Here is a 6733-nt window from a genome sequence, read left to right on the forward strand (position 1 = left end):
AAGTAAAAGGCTAATTTGCAAATCAAGGCCGGACAGTTCAACATACATACACACATAAATGATTATCCTTGGAAGAGTCTACCGATATTTTTGAAATACTTAATGTAAATGAATTAAATTTTTCTCGTTTCGTTTCGTTTCGCAAAGTACCAATACCTGTGTGGGTATTGGTACTTTGCGAAACGGAACGAAACGAGGGAGGAAAGGCTAAGTTTGTTATAGACATGTATATTTTATGTAATTAAAGATGCTGACAACTACTGTTACAAATAAAAAGATAAAGTTTGTTATAACTTATATAATGTATTTTATAAAGATGTTGACAACTACAACTAAAAGATAAAAGGAGAATCAAATTTTATTACACGCAGTTACATGCAAGACAATATGCAAAAAGTATTTCCTTCACAAACATACAAATACTCGTACAATCTCAAAACATAAAAAGGCGACTTGCAGATCCAGACTCGGCAATTATATAAACATACAAACATAAATGATTATTCGGTATGTCCGGCTATATTGCATGCCTATGTACTTCACGAAATTTCATATATATATGTGTGTGTAGGTGTACATAGTTACGTTGTGATGCAGTAATTTCCGATTATTGCTTTGTTAAGTTGTCGCTAATGGGAACCAAATTTCATTACAAGCAGTTACTTGCAAGACAATATGCAAAAAAATATTCTCTTCTCGAACATACAAATTCTCCTGCAATCTTCATACTTAAAAGGATAACCTGCAGATCCAGGATCGACATTTATACATGCATACACAAATAAACGATTATTAGATATGAATTCCTGAAATATTTCATGCAAGTAGATTAAAATTTTCTCGTTTCGTTCCGTTTCGCAAAGTACCAATACCTGTGTGGGTAATGGTACTTTGCGTAACGGAACGAAACAAGACAAAACCTGTTTAATACTTAATGTTTTGCGTTTCAGGAGTTTCATTTGATATTATACATCATTCCACAACTGATGTTTATACAAGGTTCATGTAATTAAATATTATATATTGATTTTTATTATTTAAATTTGATTTCCCCCATATAGTGCCCCTCGTTCCGTTCCGTTTCGTTTCGTTTCGTTTCGCAAAGTACCAATAGCCATGAAGGCTAGATGATGACAGGTTCATCATGACCAGTACATTAAGGGTGTAATGATATATCACAATTCACTGTATCGCGATACCTTAATCTGGCGATACGCATATCGTGTCATAGACTTGTTTCACGATACAGAAAATAATGTAAAAAAAAAATTGTATGAAAACTTTCATAAAATCATTGTTAAGGATAGTAACTAAACAAATGTATCATTTATAACAGTTTCTTTAACTTTAGGTAAAACAAAATTTCAAGTACTTTCCAAGTGTAGGAACTTTGTTTTTTCTTTTTCATGCTCAATGCGTATCGCAATGTAACGTACCATATCATTGCATCTGTATCACGATATGCATTGTATTGTGAGACTAGCGTATCGTTACACCCCTACAGTAGATGACCCCTATAGATTTTGATACCTTGAGAATGCTTGGTAAAATGAAACGATTCATTAAGCGGCTTGGCACCGTCTAATTCATTAAGCGGCTTGGCACCGTCTAAAGGACAAATTTTAAGATATTCTTATGTAAAACTGATCCAGAATCTATAAATATAATAGGTCAAACTTATGAACTGATAGTTTTATTAACCCTTTACAATGCACGTACTCGTCTTTCGTTAAACGGCTTCACATTTGGCTGCATGGCATCAAATTTTGATACGCCGCTCCAAATCACACAACACGGTTTCAGTATGCATTAGACGGTGCCAAGCTTTAATGAATCGTTTCATTTTACACTGCACGAACTCATGTTGCGTTAAACGTCTTCACATTGCACTGCATGGCATCAGGTTTTAATACACCGCTCTTAATTACACAAAGCGGTTTCAATATACATTAGACGGCGTCAAGTTGTAATAAATCATTTCATTTTACACTGCACGTACTCATGTTGTGTTAAATGGCTTCACATTGAGCTGCATGGTGTCATGTTTTGTTGGATGATTTCATATTATTGCATCGCAAAAAGTTTTTCAATGCATCGTTCCATGTTTAGATGGATGGAATGAAGTTTTGTATTAAATGGTTTCAAAATACAATGCATTGAATGCAAAGTTATTGGACGGGATGGAGTTTTAGACTAGACGGCGTTGAAATGCTATGCACTGACTGACTTGTTTATGAATGGATTGTATATTTACTAATTTTGGCGGTAACCGCCGCCCATAGTTAACCCCTATTGATTTTGAGGTCAGTATGTCAAAGATCACAGTTACCCAAAACAGTTTAAAGGTTTAAGAATAATAACTCAAGAACACTAAGTCTTGGGCCTAGGATCATGAAAGTTGATAGAGAGGTTAGTCATGACCAGCAGATGACCCTATTGATATATAATATATTTAGGTCAAAGGTCAAGGTCACAGTGACCCGAGAGAGTTAAACAGTTTCTGGACGATCTTGAGAATGCTTGGGCCTAGGATCGCGAAACCTTAAATCATGATCAGCAGACGACCCCTATAGCCTTTGAGGTCAATACGTCAAAGGTCACATTGACTCAGAACAGTAGAACAGTGTCAAAATCATTTCTCTTCCTTGTGCAATTTATGAATGCATCAAGGGGGGCATTTCATGTTCTACGAGCTCTTGTTCTGCTTACAGATCAGTATGCTATAATGTTGTATTTTCCAGTTTTGCAACATTTAGTTTTTATGCCCTAACACTTATGTTATAATTTTCTTGTTATTTCTTTGGCGTTATAAGCGATTAATCCTGCTATTTTGAAATTACAAAAGTCACCAGTGAAATACTGTCCTCATGCGAAAATGCGCCAAAATGGGAAAAAAACATCAATTTATTAAAGGACGGAAGCATATTTGAGCAGTGCCATGAGAAAACCAACATAGTGGCTTTGAGACCAGCATGGATCCTGACCAGCCTGCACGGATTACAGATCAGTATGCTATAATGTTGTATTTTCCAGTTTTGCAACATTTAGTTTCTCTCTCCATAGTTCAATGTAAGAATGCTTCTTACAGCATGTGGGAAGAGGTCTGGGTTCAAGTCCCAGTGGAGAGTATCTTTCTACAAAAAGTTGTTGACTGGACAAAAAACACACTACCTAAACAAAAAAAGTTCTTAAAAAGAAATGTGAGCCAGATTACCTAAAGCTTGTCACTGAAATAGATTTACAGAAGTTAATAAACAAATTAAATAATTCAATATACCTTTGGATTTTTGACTGCAACTGTGGTGATGTGTAAATACAAATGTAGAGTTAAGAATTTGTTCAACATTTTCACTTTTCAACTGATCAGAAACCACAAGCCAGTATCGCATTAAACTTGGTTTGTTTGTAGAATCCCTATACCATTACTGATTAGAGATTCAGAAGTTCACCAAAAAGTACAGTGTACACTTAATGATTTATTCATTAAATTGGAAATACACTTAGTCTTTATACAGAAATAATGTTGTGCATTACAAATTGCTGTTAATTTACCAGAAAAATACAGCAGTTCTGAAGGTTATGCATAGGCATCTTCCATCATAATTGAACCTGTTCTGTTATTTATGTTTCCCTACCACAAGGGGATACCTTTTGTTTTTGCTCTGTCCACATGTAGTTTCCGATCAATAACTGTAGAACTATTTGACCTAGAACTTTCAAGCTTCATAGGTTGACAGGGTTAATGGTGTAAACAACCCCTATTGTTTTTGGAGTCACTCCGTCAAAGGTCAAGGTCACAGGGGCCTGAACATTGTAAACCACTTTCAATCAACAGCTTGAGAACAACTTGACCCAGAATGTGAAAATTTCATAGGGTGATTGGACATGTAGAGTAGATGATCTCTATTGATTTCGGGGTTCATTCTAAGGTCAAGGTCACAGTGATGATCATGGAAAACCGTTTCCAATCCATAACTTGAGAACCACTAGGTCCAGAATGTTGAAACATCGTGTGATGATTAGACATGTCGAGTAGATGATCCCCATTGCAGCCAACTATCAGTGTCTGTTTGACCCTCACCCATGTCTACTGTTGACATCTTGCCTATTACTACTATGCATTGTGGGGAAAATGCGGATTTCAACAAAAGCATCTTCTAGTTGTTATCGTATCAGAGGTGGTTTTTGAAGAGAATTGCTGATGACACCAGAGTGAGTTCATTAGATGATAGTAAAATTATCTACTGTCTGTAACAGCTGTTTTTACTGTATTGTTTTCGAGTACGGCAAGCTGTCAGTGTTATATTCTGTCAGTGGTATATTCGGAGAAAACTGTTTAGTCAATATTTATTGCTGCATATTTGTTCATACACTGTTCTCCTTTGGAGGAGGTGAAGAAAACAACAACAACAAATCCCTCTAAGTAAATTCAGAAACGTAATCATCAACATAACACTTAAGTTATAATTTTCTTGTTATTTCTTTAGCGTTATAAGCGATTAATCCTGCTATTTTGAAATTACAAAAGTCACCAGTGAAATATTGTCCTCATGCGAAAATGCGCCAAAATGGAAAAAAAGATCAATTTATTAAAGGACGGAAGCATATTTGAGCCGTGACATGAGAAAACCAACATAGTGGCTTTGTGACCAGCATGGATCCAGACCAGCCTGCGCAGTCTGGTCAGGATCCATGCTGTTCGCTAACAGTTTCTCTAATTGCAATAGACTTTGAAAGCGGACAGCATGGATCCTGACCAGACTGCGCAGCCTAGTCTGGATCCATGCTGGTCGCAAAGCCACTATGTTGGTTTTCTCATGGCACGGCTCATTTTTGAAAATGAATAGCCGAGTAATCTGTACTCGCCGTTTTGGGAAAACGGACCAACGATACTCGCTCGAGCCCAAGATAGCACATTTCGCCACCAATCTAGCAGTAGTAACAAAAAAAAATGGAATTCGATTTAATTTCTTTCTTATTCAAATTTCAGCTTGTTTGGTTGGTTTGGTTTAACGTCGCACTGAGCCCAGGTACCCCTCCGTGCATTATTTTATCACGGGAGGGTTCCATGGATAGAACCATCGGCCTTCCGCAAGCCAACTTCAGTCTGTTGCGAAAATTAAGCGAATATAAACATCGACTATATGTTTTGTATCTTATTACACTGATTAGATAAACCTTTTCTTTTTAGATGTGTGTCTTTTCATATTGAATTCTAACGAGTTGAATAAAATAAATTTATTCGACAATTTAAAAATAAAACATGATGGGAAGGCGAAAATGTGAGCATTTGTTCTGAAACTTCGAAACTATTTCCTTTGTTTAGCTATTATTAAAGTCGCTTCGACCAAAGTATTCTATACTTGAAACTTTGTCAACGGCAAGATGTTATTGCCCTAACAAAAACAGAGGATATTACAGAAGTGTATTTTCATTCTGAATTTACTGGACAAGTTGAATAAAATATAGAGAATATTAGGTTACTGTCTTTCTTAACTTAAGTTTATCCACCGAGTTGGAGAAAGGTTTATCCACCCGAGGCTTGCCGAGGGGGATAAATCTTTCGGAGACGAGGTGGATAAACTTAAGTTAAGAAAGACAGTAACTAATATTCTATTTATCCTGCAGTCAATAAAATCTGTGTATAACATATATTTACTTTCAAAATGAAGCCCTCTAGACTCTGACTGTACATAAACTGGGAAGTAAACAGAGTGTTGTAAAGTTGGATTTTTTAAACATAATGTTACATAATACATAGTTCCAGTATTGCATAATATTATCTAACAGTCTAATATTATATCATAAATGTTTGTATTTACAAATAGTATGGTATTTTAAGATTTGAAAGCATAGACATTTAGCTAGTCTGTTAAGGGCATTCAGCTAGTCTATTAAAGACTGCTGATTTATCTATGTAGATCATTCTTCATGCACATTCACACAGTTCAGTATATTCATTTGATACTTCATTATTGCTTATATACTTCATAGTCATCAGTACTTCCAGTTTATCTTTACTGTAACAAACTGCATTTAATATCATTACATATTTTCATTTTGTATTTACATCAGCTATTTTGAGTAAGACCAGTTATGAAAGAACTCTGGGCTATTTTTAGATTAAAGACAAAGAGTTTACATAAGCATTGTCAAGGTCATAGCTGATATGTAAGATAAATGTTGAATGGCTTATCAGAAAAATGCTGACCAATCAGAATGTACTTTACATCCTTCATGGTTGACTGCATTCTGGAAGAGTTTACCTCAGTAGAATTTCAGAGCCATTTCTTCACTCTGTTAGGAATTTTTGGACTGACAACATCTAAAGAACTCTCTTAGGGTTTAGTAATTAATAATTTATTAATTTTGTATTTATTTTTGGCTATTTATTTAACCTAAGAGTTTTACTAAATTTATTGTAACTTTTCTCTAAATTAGTAAGTAATTTTCTTTAATTAAGTAACTTAATTTCTATTGTTTTAACAGCAATTATTTCAGATTTTCATCTTTAAATGCTTAAGTAATTATTGGTAATTAATTTATATTGCTGTTATTTTTAGGCACAGAGTCATATAAGTACAGAGTCACAAAATACATTAGGATACTTTAATAATAACATTTATTTTTAGATTATTATTTACTTTTTGGCAGAACTTAAAACTTTATTCTTTTTATTCAATAAGCTGATTTGTCATCTTTATCGGTATTTTTGGCATTTTTCTAACTTGTA

Source organism: Mercenaria mercenaria, chromosome 12 (assembly GCF_021730395.1).
Source record: "Mercenaria mercenaria strain notata chromosome 12, MADL_Memer_1, whole genome shotgun sequence".
Lineage (NCBI taxonomy): Eukaryota > Metazoa > Mollusca > Bivalvia > Venerida > Veneridae > Mercenaria > Mercenaria mercenaria.